Below are 14,844 nucleotides of genomic sequence, written 5' to 3'. Positions count from 1 at the left end.
TGTAGACCAGGCTGGTCTCGAACTCACAGAGATCCGCCTGCCTCTGCCTCCCGAGTGCTGGGATTAAAGGCGTGCGCCACCATCGCCCAGCTCCAGAAAATACTTTGTTTTTTACTTCAGCCACATGACTGTTCTCTCCTGAGCTTGTTTCTAGCAGTATATTTTAATGAAATAATTAGCTTATCAAGTTAAGTAATATTTATGTTAAGAAAAAAGACAATGTAGCTAGAATTTTTATGATTATTTTTATTTTATTTGCCTTGGTATTTTGTCTGCATGTGTATGTGAGGGGACCAGATCTTGGTCTTACAGACCAGACTGTTGTTAGCTGACATATGAGTGCTGGGAATTGATTCCAGTCCTCCGGAAGAACTGAGCCATCTCTCCAGCCCCTATAGTTAGATTTCAGTATGACCAATTTTTGATAAAAACTTCTTCAGTGTTTTTACATACATAGTAGACTTTCCTGGAAAAACCTTGAATTTGTAAAATGATAGTTTTTCTCTTAATAGCTAACTCTACCCATTCGTGCCTAATATAGAATCTCCGAGAAGCTGGGGAAAAAAAGAGTGAATTTACTTGAGAATTACCATTTTAAGTTTTATAGATTACTTATTTAGAAAGCTAAATTGGATTTTGACATTATTGGGATTGTGTTCAAGATGGACTAAGGGAAAAAATTAGATGCCATCTGTTTCACATTCCTTCTTACCTCGCCCCTTCCATATTTTATGGCTTTGAATTCATCAGATTATTTTTCAAAAATATAAACCTCCAGTAGATTTGGATTATATAACATCAACTCCTCTCAGCGAATGTGTAACTAAATGACTTGGATTGTTATGTTGCTGTATAGGACAATAGGAGGCATTGCTTCAAGATAATTGTTGAATTATTTAATATTTTCTGTGTGTGAGTTAGCTTCATGTATCTTTTTTATTATCTTGGTAAATGTTTGTTTGTTTATTAGTCCAAGCTGGCTTCAGACTTGCCATGTAGCCCATCTGGCCCTAAGTTTTTGATCCTGCTGCCGATGTCTCACAAGTGTTAAGATTACGGGCTGTGCCACCAAGCCCAGAACTGATAAACCGTTTTTCTTGTCCCTGCTTACTATAGTCTAATTTTGGTGAAAGCTGTGTTAAAGGAGAGTATTAGAATAAATTATACTGTTAGACTAAATCTTTATTCAGTTGATAGATCACAACCAGCAAAATTTTATTTTCTCACAGCTGAGAATTTTTATTTTGTGACAAACCCACTTTATAGCACCTTGTAGCAATAGTTTTTCCTTACCTATATACTGTAGCTTAGTTTTCATCCAAAATGTATGCCCAGTTCAATTTGGATTATTTTGGCAGGCAGGTTCTAGTCACATTTGAATCTAAATAAACCCCAGGGAGGGGCTATTGGACTTCCACAACTGAAAAAAAAGCATACCTTGCTGAGGTTATAGTAGTTGGTACTTAGCATGGCCTGAGAGAGCCAGGCATCTTGGCTGTAAAGGAGAACTAATGTGGTATCCCAGAAATGGCCTGAAGAGAGCCATCTGGACAGAAGAGAGTCGCACGCTTGTCTCCAGCAGGAATGTTCTGGTGAGGTAGGAAGACAGATGGACTATCTACACCACTGTAGTCACTTGTCCCTCACTTAGAAGCTTCAAGTGGGCAGTGTAGTTATGTGGGGGCTGGGATGCCAGGGATAGCAATTCTTCTTTCTTTGCCTGTCACAATGGAGGTGTGGACATTCTGGGAAAGGATTTTCTCTTGGCTTTTACAGCATGGCCAGAGAAGGTGGGTGGACAAAATAGCTATTGCCTTTTTCACCAGAGAGGATTTGGTACAGTACCTCTTTTAGTGCTCGGGGAAGTCAGAGTACTACAGTTTGATACCTTCATCAAAATGCTGCATAAATTTTCTAGGAGACATAGCATTGGATCTATGTCTGTTTCTCCTACACATACTAACTCCTTATTCAGTAAAAAGGACTTCTGGGCCTCTCAATAAAAGTATCAGAGATTTACATCCTCTTTTTTACTGCTCTGGCTGGCCTGGAACTCACTGAAGAGGTCTGCCTGCCTCTTCCTCCTAAGTGCTGGGATTAAAGACATGTGCCACTACCACTCAGCTGATTTGAAAAATGAAATTTATGCCCTGGTAATGTTGAAGAGGATGTAAATCAGCTGCGGGACTGGAGAGATGGCTCAGCTGTTAAGAGCACAGCCTGTTCTTTCTAAGGTCCTGAGTTCAATTCCCAGCAACCACCTAGTGGTTCACAACTATCTGTAATGAGATCTGGTGCCCTCGTGAGGAAGACACCTGGTCAATTGTCCTCATCAACTTAGAACATGAAACCCAATATGGACAAGTTCAACAGAACCATCATTTTATGGGCTGCCCATGCATGCTTACATCCTCTTAATAAATCATGAAATACTTGTGATTGGCAATGAGCAAAGGGGTGTGTGCCTGCACTCAGTGTGTACTTGAATGTCTGTCATAATCAGATTCCATTTCAGATTCCTGCTAGTTTTCCAGTAGAATTTTTGGTCCATTTCCCAGTGGTCATTCTGATGAAGATGTGAGTGAATAGAGGCATGATCAATGCCAGGGAAAAGGAGTGGGTATTGGCTTTTTGTTTTTACTTTTCTAGAATTTCTGTAGCCTACAATGGTACCATTTGGCTGTGTATGCCTTACTGCGTTTTTCTTTTATTAATATTTTTACTAGTTTTGACTTACAGAATAATTGAGCAGATAGTACAGAAAGTTCTATTTATGTCTCCTTTTAAAAATAGTTTCACCTATGCATTTCATATTTTACATTAGTACAATGCATTTGTGACAATTAATAATGTGTGGGTACATTGCTAACTGCAGTCCATAATTTCCTTTAGGATATGTTTTGCCGTGCTCGCTTCGGCAGCACATATACTAAAATTGGAACGATACAGAGAAGATTAGCATGGCCCCTGCGCAAGGATGACGCGCAAATTCGTGAAGCGTTTCGTATTTTTTTGGGCAGTGGTGGCGCACGCCTTTAAATCCCAAGCACTCGGGAGGCAGAGGCGGGCGGATCTCTGTGAGTTTGAGGCCAGCCTGGTCTACAAAGGGAGTTCCAGGACAGGCTCCAAAGCTACAGAGAAACCCTGTCTCAAAACACCAAAAAAAAAAAAAACAAAAAAAAAACAAAACAAAACAAAGGATATGATTTGCCTTGTTTGGTTTTGAAGGCTTGTAGAAATACCTACCTTTACAGCACCCTCCCCTCACTTGTGAGACAAAGAAGGTTTTGTCCTGTTGCTCAGTGCCGGCTTGGAATTCACTAGAGAGGCTAGCCTGGCCTTGAACTCGTAGATTTGCGTGCCTTTGCCTCCCGAGTTCTGGGACTGACTGGCAACTTCGCCCTAGTCGTTTTGTTTGTTTGTTTGTTTGTTTTTAGATAAACTCTCACCTTGAACTCCAGATCTTCCTGACTCCCACCTTTCAAGTGCTGGGACGTAGAAGTGTGCTCACTTACGTGTGTGTGTGTGTGGAGGCCAGAGGTCAGTGTTGGCTGTCTTCAGTTATTCTCTTTTTGTTTTAATTACTTAATTAGTTTTATGCATGTGAATGTCTCACATCAGAGCCCTAAGAGTTAGAGCTGGTTGTGAACTGCCAAATGGGTGGTAAAAATCAAACCAGGACCTCTATAAGAGCTGCTTTAAAGCACTCAGCCAGTGCCTTTAACTACTGAGCTCTCTCCAGCCTTCCCACTTTATTTTTTGAGACAAGGTCTTTCACTGAATCAAGGGTTCACCTATTGGGCTAGCACTCACATGGCAGCTCACTATTGCCTACAATTCCATTTTCACCTCTGGGGACACTGCACATAGTGCACAATCAGGTGGACATACACACATGTAAGAAAGAAAACTGTGTGTGTATGATGTGAAAGGACACCTCTGTATAGTTGGTTCTCTCCTACCTCTGCCTGTGCCCCCAAAATAGAACTCATGATATACGGCTTGAGTGGTAAGTGCCTTTACCCACTGAACCATCTTGCTGGCCTATTTTTAATTTTTTCTTTTTAAAGATTTATTTATTTATTGTGTATACAGTATTCTGCCTACATTCATGCTTGCAGGCCAGAAGAGGACACCAGATCTCATTACAGATGGTTGTAAGCTACCATGTGGTTGCTGGGAATTGAACTCAGGACCGTCTCTCCAGCCCCGCTATTTTTAATTTTTTAAAAAAATCGTATTTATTTTTGTGTGAGTTTTACCTGAGTTTATCGTATGTGTATAATGTTCCTTTCTGTAGTGCCTGTTGAGTCTAGAAAAAGGTATCCCCTGGAGCTGGAGTTTTAGATGATTGTGAGCTGCTATGTGGCGCTGGAAACTGAACCCAGATCCTTTGGAAGAGCAGCCACTGCTCTTAATCAGGGACCCTTCTCTTCACCCTACTCCCATTTTTAATGTTATAAAGTCTAATTAGTAATTTCCCTCCATGGATAGTATTGGTGTTGTCTATAAAATTATTGCTGACCCCAAGATTTTCTCCTGGACTATCTTTATACATTTTCATTTTACTGTTTATATTTAGGTCTGTCTTCTGACCTCTGAAGGCATTGGGATTGCATGCAGTTCACACACTCATATATTTTTAAAAATATCTTAATAAACTATTGTATTATTTTTCTTTCTTTTCTTCTTTTTTTTATGAGACAGGGTCTCATTATGTAGGCCAGGCTGACCTTGAACGCACAAAGGTCCATCTGTCTCTGTCTCCCCAGTACTGGAATTAAAGGCCTGTGACATCAGCTTTAGTTTCTAGCAAATTATATTTCATATTCTAGATAGAAGTCAGCAAGTGCCAAAGTAATGGTGAGGTTATCATAGCTTGTATTTAGTGAGCAAATATTTGGCTGGATTAAAATGAATCTTACCATATTTTTGGTATAGTGGGAATAACCTGCTAATTAATGCTATAAAGCAATACCTGAATTTTGCTTTTATATAATAGTGTATTTATAAAACTAGAATGGCATGTTATGTAAAAATTAAAAGTACAGATTAATATGCATTCAGGGCTTGAAGGATGCATATCTGTTGAGAAAACAAATTATACAACTATTCAGGGCTTTAGTGTCTTTAAATGTGTGTGCTTTGATTCTTTAATTGTTTTGAAACATTCCCTAATGGATTTAGAAAAGCCATTTGCTCTAAGGAAGCAACTTAGGAAGCCATTTGGAGACTATTAATTATCAATATTAATATTTTCTCTCCAGTTTATCTAGTAGGGAAGGAAGGAGTTAACTGACTCAAAATGAGTTTGTTGTATAACTATATTTAAAAAGGAGAGGATATAATTTCCTGAATTGAATATACTAGAAATATTTTCAAGCTTTGAGTTCTTTTTTTTTTTCCTTTTGGATTTATTTAATTATGTGTATAGTGTTCTGCCTGCTTGTATTCCTGCAGACCAAAAGCGGGGTACCAGATGTCTTTACAGATGGTTGTAAGCCACCATGTGGTTGCTGGGAATTGAACTCCGGACCTTTGGAAGACATGGCTCTTAACCTCTCAGCCATCTCTCCAGCCTGTAGCACGAATAATAAAAACCCAGAGATAGATAATGGGTTTCAAGCTGAAAGATCAGAGAAGCAAAGCAGCCAACCACTAGAGAACTTTTACCTCTAGGAAATCTTCAGGGTGAGTTCCTGTCTCATCCCACCTTGTTTTCCTTTCTAGTGCTGGTATTAAAAGCATGCACCACCACTGCCCGGCCCCTATGGCTAACTACTGTGACTGCTGGGATTAAAGGTGTGTGCCACCACTGCTTGGCCTGCATGGCTGACTAGTGTGGCTAGCTTTGCACTCTGATCTTCAGGCAAGCTTTATTTATTAGATAGTAAACAAAATATTACTATATTAGTCCCAGGCTCTGAATTCTAAGTTGAATCAATACTGAATGAGGAACTAATGTTGGAGTTGCTACCCTGTATCCGTCACTATCCTTGTACTATAGTGATAAAAAACTGAAGATATGGTGTGTACTTTTATTGATTAAGTTGAATAAAGACTTCAAAGGTAGAGTAGCAAGTGCAAACTTGATACAATCTCTGACACACACATGTCCTTGACAGACAGACAGACACACCAATAAACAAATGTTTAAAAACTAACGCTTTTCAAATGTTTGTAGTTGGGCAGGCAGTATTGAGAGCCATAGGCTTAGAGGGTAACTATGATTTGATTTTGTAAGAAAATGGGTTAGAGTAACTAAAGATGAGGATTAATAGGGCACATCCCAAGGTACATTTGATAAAAATCAAAACAACAAACAACAAAAAAACCAAAACTATTCCTAATATAAGGAGAAGTAAATATAAGGTGGCAGAATAGGGTCTGGGTTTGTTTTGATTTTTTGTTTTGTTGCTGGCGGTGGGGTGAGGGTGGTTTGAGATGAGGGTTCTCTCTTTTGGAGCCTTGGCTATCCTGGAACTCTGTTGACTAGACTGGCCTCAAACTTATAGAGATCTTTCTGCCCCTCCCTCCTGAATGCTGGGATTAAGGATGTATGTCACAATTTGGCCAGGGTCTGGGTTTTTGGTTTGTTTCTTTAAAGTGGTGCTGGTGGCTTTGCACTTTTCCTCTTATTTCAACATCCCGAGTGATAATTATCTAATTTTTGCCCTGTGATTTATTCTTGGAATTATAGGCTTTTATGTATTTGCCTTTTTTGTTTGCAGCTGAACATATTTGTTTGATTTTTGTTTTGTTTTGTTTCAGACTGAGTTTTGCAGTGTAACCCTGGCTGGCCTGGAACTTGCTATGCAGACCAAACTGGTCTCTAACTCATAAGAGATCCACTATCTCTCAACTGCTCGGACTAAAGACATATGACACCATCCTCTGTAGCTATCATGTCTTAACTAGCAGCATCAGCATCAGTTGAAAATTTACTATAAATGCACATTTTGGGGTTTTTTTTGAGACAGGGTTTCTCTATGTAGCCCTGCATGTCCTGGAACTAGCTCTATAGACTAGGCTAACCTCAGACTCACAGAGATGCACCTGCCTTTGCCTCCCAAATGCTAGGACTAAAAGTGTGCACCACCACCACTGAGTGCACAGAATTATTAACCTCTTAGTCATGAAGACATGAACAGTCAACAGAGTCAGCAAAATATACTTATTCCATATCTGCATGGATTCATGATTTGTTGATTTTATGTGGATGAGACTTGCTGTCTAACGTTTGGATGTATGTCTTTGAAATGGTTGAGTAGTTGACCTTTAGTACTGTGTACCTGGGACTCTTTACTTACTTTAAAAACCCAAGGGTTGGGAGCTAGAGAGATGGCTTAGAGCTTAAGAGCACTGACTGCCCTTCCAGAGGTCCTGAGTTCAATCCCAGCAACCACATGGTGTGGCTCATAACCATCTATAATGAGATCTGGTGCCCTGTTCTGGTGTACAGGTAGAACACTGTATACATAATAAATAAATCTTTAAAAGAAAACTACAGCCGGGCGGTGGTGGCGCACGCCTTTAATCCCAGCACTCGGGAGGCAGAGGCAGGTGGATCTCTGTGAGTTCGAGACCAGCCTGGTCTACAAGAGCTAGGTCCAGGACAGGCTCCAAAACCACAGAGAAACCCTGTCTCGAAAAACCAAAAAAAATAAAAAATAAAAAAAAATAAAAGAAAACTCCAGGGTTAAATGAGAGTTGGTAGGTCTTGGATAACTGATCTATGGGGCTAATAAGCTTGGAGATAGATCGAGATGGTTAAAATGTGTAAGTCCCGAGAAGTCATTCTGTCTTTTTTTTTTTCTTAAGATGAGGTCTCAAACATGTATCTCTGGCTGTTCTGGAAATTGCTCTGTAGACCAGGCTGGCCTTGAACTCACAGAGTAGTGCCTGTGTCTGCCTCCCCGCTAAGTGCTAGGATTAAAGGCACGTGACATCATCTTACCTCAGACTCTTGAGTGCTAATTATTTCCTCCTTGTGATTTCTTCTTGGTATTGTTGGTATTGAATGTGCTTTTTGCCTTTTATATATTTATGAATTCTGTGTTTTTTGTTTGCTAATTGTTGTCTAATTTCATTCCACTGTGATTATAAAGAATATTTTGTATGGTTTGTCTCTTAAAATAAATTTTAAAATATATTGTGCTTTGTGGCCTAACATCACTCATGGGTACATTGCATATACATTTTTAAAAATGTGAGCCAGGTGGTGTTGCCACTCGCCTTTAATTTCAGCACTTGGGAGGCAGAGGCAGGTGGACCTCTGAGTTTCAGGACAGCCATGACTACACAGAGAAACCCTGTCTTTGACAAAAAATCGTGGGCTAGTGGGAGGGCTCAATAGATAAAGGTATTTGCCCCAAGCCTCACAACCTGAATTCAATCTCTGGGACCCACATAGTGGAAGGAGAGAACTGATTGTTTCAAGTTGTTCTCTGACCTCCACACGTGTGCTGTGGCATGAATGCACCACATTGTATACACAAATAAGTGAAGTTTTATAAAACTATGTTTTTTTGAGGAAGGACTTTGGCTGTTTAGCTTTTATTTTCTCTCTTTTTATCTTTTTTGTTTGTTTCTGTCTCTTTTTGCAATGTTTTTCCCTGCAATTATATTTTCTACTCATCTCTTCTGGACATTGCCTTCTCCCGAATAGTTATTATATAGTTGTTTGTAGAATGTGCTTCCAAAGTATATTTCAAAGTCATTTATTGTATGTGACTATTTAAATCTATTCCATTAACTTAATAAATATTTATTATTTTGAAATTTTTTCCTTAAATACAGAAAAGAAAAAAATGGAAAAGTCCCCATTTTCAGAGAGAGAGAGAGAAAGAGAGAGAGAGAGAGAGAAAACCAGGCTTTTTTCTTTTGGGCCACCAACCAGCTCCCAAATCAGGACGTGGAGACTCACTATCAGTTATAATGCTCAGCCTTCTCTTAACTCTTATTGTAATCTGTTCTTTTTTTTATCTATATTTGCCTCAGGATTTTTTACCTTTCTCCCTTTCTTTTTCCTTCCTTCCTCCCTCCCTCCCTCCCTCTTTTTCTTTCTCTGTACATCGTTCCTGCTGTCTCTGGCCCCAGGTGTGTCCCTCTCTCCATCATTCTCTTCTCTAGAGCATAGATTTCTCCTCCTTATTCTCTGCCTCCCAACACATCCCTCTCCTGCCTAGCTACTGGTACTGTTCAGCTTTTTATTAGACCAATCAAGTGCCTTAGTCAGGCAAGGTGAAACAAATATCACACATCTTTACATCATTAAATACAGCATAAACAAATACAACACATCTTCACATAGTTAAAGTAATATTCTGCAGCAGAAACAAATGTAACGCATCTACCTAGTTCAAATAATATTCCGCAACAGAAGAGAGAAACAGACACAGAGAGAAACTGCTAGGTTTGGCTGTTTTTCTATTAGGATATTCCCACAGTGCTTAGCCTGGCCATTAACAGCTCTGATTAGCCTTATTTGCTAACGTAGGAGCTGAGTATCTACTCTAGAAATGTGAGATTTGCTCAGTGTAACTAGCATTTAATAAAGAATATCTGCTTTTACTGCATTTTATATAGTTAACAGTTTTCTTTAGATCTTGACATTTTAGCTTTCTCACAAGCAAGGCTGTGCAATACCTTGAAATTTAGCTTCTTGTTAGGACAGCACCGACAGCATAAATGTCTTTACGCACTCAGCTATGATTAAACGGAGATTAGTCCTTACTGCCTTGCAGTTACTAAGCATACTTTCAATTTGAGTTGCCACACTTACCAATACTGATTTCAGAACCATTGGTATTTGTGTGTGGAGCAGGTTAGGACAATAAATTTTTTTCACTTTACTTTAAAACTTTTTAAAGTTTTTCAAGCATTTTATTACTTACGTTTGAATAGTCATGCCAGTTTATGATTAAGAAATATTGACTTGGGTTAGGGGCTTACCTCGATTTAGAATTCAGAATTTTTAGTTCTTAGTTCATCAACATTCCATTCATTTTCATAGGATATTCTTTCTATTCAACTTTGGATTTCTTGAATATTTTTCTTTTCATACTGAAGTATATTAGCATATACTAGATTATTCAGATTCATCAAATACATTTTTATTTGGGAAGAGCCAAACATCAACTCTCCTTAGTCCTTACCACTTAAAGTATATTCCTTACATTTTTAGGAACTCCCACTTTTAGAATTACCAGTCACAAAAGTGGGAGAATTTCCTTGTACTTTAACTGGAGTGACCGAAGGAGAGTTCACACCTCTAGTTGAGATAATTCTAGTGTGCTCAATAAAAAAATGACATGTTCCATATCAATAATATAACCATTAATAGTAAAGGGCTAGTCCTAGAAACAGGGTATCATATGGAACTTAATTTTCCAAAAACTATAGCATATATAACATATATGATTTTTTATAACATTGAATTTAATGTAATTTAGTTGTAATGTCAGGGGTATAAAAGATACAGTAGTATTACTTTTGACATAATGTATATTTTTCTTATTATATGTATGTAAAAACACTAATTAAATGTGTATGTGTGTGTATGTGAGTATGCCTGCCTGTGAGTATATGTGTGTGTGTGTTGCATCCATATATGCAGAGGACACAGGAAGACATCAGGTATCTTCCTCTGTTGTTCTCTACCTTCTGCCTTCAGACAGGTTCTCACTAAACTGGAAGCTTGCTCTTTTGGCAAGGCTGTCTGACCAGGAAGTTTTCAGGATCCACCTTTCTCCGCTGCCCAGTGCTGGGTTTCAGGCAAGCACAGTCATTCATGCTTGGCTCTTTTTAGGTGGGTGCTTAGGACTTGAACTCAAGCCCTTATATTTTCATAGTAAGCATTTTTTATTAGCTAACTTGTCTCCCAAGCCTCACTTTTTTTTTCTTTTCTTTTTTTCTTTTTGTTGTTTTTGTTTTGTTTCTTGAAAGAGGGTTTCTCTGTGTAGTCATGGCTATCCTAGAACTCCCTCTATAGACCAGGCTGGCCTCAAACTCAGAGTGCTGTGATTAAAGTTATGAGCCACCACTACCAGACTACTACTATTTTTTTTATGGCAGTAATTTTCATTGAACTCTTGGGTTGTTCCTTTGAAAATATAATTTTAATTTAAGCAGTAATATTCAACTATCATAAATAGTAATAACTCTTCAAGACTTTCAACTATTATAGGGTTCTACAAAGTTAAAACATGGCCATTCTGAAAGCTTCAATGTTTTAAAACTTTATAACAAGGTATAAATATTTCTTAATATTACTATAGGGAAATTTTAAGTTTGGTATTTTAATATTTTGTGGGTTTGTTTTTCTGTGGAATTTTGTTACTGTTGCTTTATTTTTGAGACAGAGTTTCAGGTAGCCTATACTGTCTTTGATTTCATTTGTCTGTGGGATTTTGTTACTGTTGCTGTTGATGATTTTCAGAGTTTTACATAGCTTGAACTGTCATTGAACTTACCATGTGCTGATTATTCTGCCTCTATCACACAGATGCATGTGGAGGCAGAGGTGAACCTTGGGTGTCTTTTTGCAGCAGCTTTCCACCATATTTTTTATTATTTAAATTATGTATAGGGCCGGGCGGTGGTGGCGCACACCTTTAATCCCAGCACTTGGGAGGCAGAGGCAGGCGGATCTCTGTGAGTTCGAGACCAGCCTGGTCTACAAGAGCTAGTTCCAGGACAGGCTCCAAAACCACAGAGAAACCCTGTCTCGAAAAACCAAAAAAAAAAAAAATTATGTATAGGGGTGTTTGTGTGTGTGCACACATGTGGAAGCCAGAGGTGTTGAATCCCCCTAGAGCTGAGTTACAGTTATGAGCCGCCTGATATAGGTGCTAGGAACTGAACTCAGGTCCTTGGAACTGAACTCATGTCCACTGGAAGAGTAGCAAATGCTCTTAACTGTAACTGGAGGTTTCTCTCCCGCCTGCCAGTTCCCAAACACCCATTCTGAGGCTTAATATTAATTACAAACTGTTTGGCCTATGACTTGGGCTTATTGCTAACTAGCTCTTACATCTTAAATCAACTTATTTATTAGTCTATGTATTGCCTCATGGCTTTGGCATTACCTCACATCTTGTTTCTTCAGTGACTGCTGGCATCTCCCCGACTCTGCTTTTCTTCTCCCTATGTATCTGTTTGGACTGCCTGGCTCTATTCTGCCTGGCTATTGGCCAAATCAGCTTCTCTATTAACCAGTGGTAATAAAACATATTCACAGCATATAGAAGGGCATCCCACATCACCTAACCACTGACCCATGTCTCCGGTCCAAGATTTATTTTTATTTTTATTTATTTGTGTGTCTGTGTGCACATTTGCCCTCAGAGTTCAGAAGAGGATGTCGGCTCCCCTGACACAGGTGGTACAGGTGGTTGTAAGCTGCCCATTGTGGGTGCTGGGAACTAATCTGCAGTCCGCTGCAAGATGAGTATGTTTGCTTTAGTTATTTATACAGGGTTTTGCCATGTAATCTTGGCTGACCTGGATCTAACTATATAGATCACACTGGCTTTGAATTCATAGAAATCTACCTACCTCTGTCTCCTAAGTGATGGGATTAAAGGTGTGCACCAAAAGGTTGTTTCTCCTTAATTTTTTTAGACTTATTTATTTGACTTTATATGTATGTGTATCATATGTGCTCCTGATGCCCACGAAGATTAGAAGAGATAGTCAGAACCTCTGGAAATGAGGGTTGTGAGGTACCTACCATGTAAGTGCTGGGAATTGAACCTGGGTCCTCTGGAAGAGCAGCTAGTCCTTTTAATGTCTCAGTCATCTCTCTAGCCCCAAAGGTTTTGTTTGTTTCTTCATTTGAGATAGGGTCTCACTATGTAGTGAAGCTCAGAGACAGAAATTGGGGATCAACTTGAAGGTCAGAAAAACAAAACAGTCAGCCACTGGCTCTTACCTCAATCTCAGTCCAAAAATGGCGATCCTGCCTCCAGGAAACCTCAGAATGAGACTGAGAGCTGTCTCTTCCCATTTTATAACCCTCTCTAGTTCTGGGATTAAGGGCGTGCACCACTAACACCTGGTTTCTATGGCAGGCTAGTGTGGCTACTGGGATTTAAGGTGTGTGTCATTGCTGCCTGATCTGTAAGGGTGGTCAGTATGGCTGTTTTACTTTTCTGATCTTCATTTAAGCTTTATTTATTAAAATACAAATGAAATGCTACTACAATGTAGCCTTGTGGGTCTAGAACTCACTTTATACAGTACAGCAAGTTGGCATTGAACTCACAGAGATCCACCTGTCTCTGCCTCCAGACATTGGGCTTAAAGTCATGAACCACTACATTCAGATTTTTTTATTTTAAATTTCATGTATGTTTGTGGCATTGTGTACATGAGTGCAGGTGTCCTTGTAGGCCAGAGATGTCAGATTCCCTTATAGTTGAAGTTACAGGCATCTGAGCTGCGTGATATGGGTGCTGGTAACTGTACTCAGGTTTTCTGCTCTTAACTGATGAGCCATCTTTCCCCTCTCCCACCTTGATTTTATAGACTATGTCTTTCTCTAGGACCTGGGACTTATCATTTAATTGAATTTGCTATCCAATCAACCCTAATTTATGATTCATCTCGTCTGCCTCTGTTTCCCCAGCACTTGAATTATTTTTGTGTGTCATTATGCCTGTCTTTTTACTTGGGTGCCTGAGACTAAACTCAGGCCCTCATACTTCATCACTAAGACTTTATAGACTGGGCCATTTCCACAGCTTCCATCATACTATAATTCTTTGATAAAGAAATTTGGTGAGGGTCATGGAACCCGGTACTTGGGAGGCAGAGGCAGGTGTATTTTTGTGAGTTTGAGGCCAACCTGATCTACAAGGTAGGTTCCAGACCATCCAGGGCTGTTATCTAGAGAAACCCTGTATCAGAAACAAACAAACAAATAAACAATTCAGTATAGCGTCACAGAAAAGAAGGGGAAAGTTTCTGGCCCTATTATAGTTGTAATGAATAAAGGTAAACTAGCTTTTAAGACAGAGTAAAGCACAGTTGAGTTCTTTTCAGGGTTATCAGTTCAATGTGAATATGGAAGGCCCAACTCCTTCAGCCCTGTGTGTGGTTCTGAGAAGAGGTCTCTTACTAAGTTAAGGGTATTTTGTGTCTAGCTACTTTTATTTAATAAGCTCTGCCTTTTCATAAGCTACCTTGAAGCTGTTTTATAGAATGAACGGGTATAAAGAACTCCTGGTGGGTAGTTCCACATCTCTGATTAGATTGGGTTTTTGTTCTTTAGAGGTCATTCCTATTCTATCAATAAAGAAATTGAGGCATTTATGCCATATATTCCTGGATTTGATGCCCATTGCTTTACTATTTCAACCCTTCTGTGAGTCAGTATTTTCTCTACTCTTGACCTTTTTTGTTGTTGTTGTTTTGGTTTTCATTTTTTAAATATTTATTTATTTATTTAGTATACAATATTCTGTCTGCTTATATGCTTGCAGGCCAGAAGAGGGTGCCAGACCTCATTACAGATGGTTGTGAGCCACCATGTGGTTGCTGGGAATTGTACTCAGGACCTTTGGAAGAGCAGGCAATGCTCTTAACCACTGAGCCATCTCTCGAGCCCCCTTGGTTTACATTTTGTTTTGTTTTTTGAGACAGGGTTTTTCTGCGTAACAGCCCTAGTTGTCCTGGAACTTGCTCTGTAGACCAAGCTGGCCTCGAACCCTACCCTTGATCTTGTTAAACCATACTTACTTCTCTATAGCGGAGATATGCTGAAATAATAGTCATTTACTTGTTATTGATTGCAGAGCATTTACTTTTTTTTTTTTTTTTTTTTTTTTTTTTTTTTTTTTT

The 14,844-nt window shown here is 39.1% G+C and overlaps 1 protein-coding gene and 1 non-coding gene across 5 annotated transcripts in view; both read left to right on the top strand.

Annotated features, from left to right (window-relative positions):
• Nucleotides 1–14,844, top strand: part of Csnk1g1 (casein kinase 1 gamma 1) — a 122,669-nt gene that overhangs the window by 4,290 nt on the left and 103,535 nt on the right. The gene's annotated exons all lie outside the window — the stretch shown is intronic.
• Nucleotides 2,906–3,012, top strand: LOC113456160. Its single transcript, XR_003377021.1, has one exon. It is a non-coding gene; the product is annotated as a U6 spliceosomal RNA (small nuclear RNA).

This window comes from Microtus ochrogaster, chromosome 5 (assembly GCF_000317375.1).
Source record: "Microtus ochrogaster isolate Prairie Vole_2 chromosome 5, MicOch1.0, whole genome shotgun sequence".
Classification (NCBI taxonomy): Eukaryota; Metazoa; Chordata; class Mammalia; order Rodentia; family Cricetidae; genus Microtus; species Microtus ochrogaster.
The sequence above is the reverse complement of the archived record's forward strand: the minus strand, read 5'-3'. Positions and strand labels throughout refer to the sequence as shown.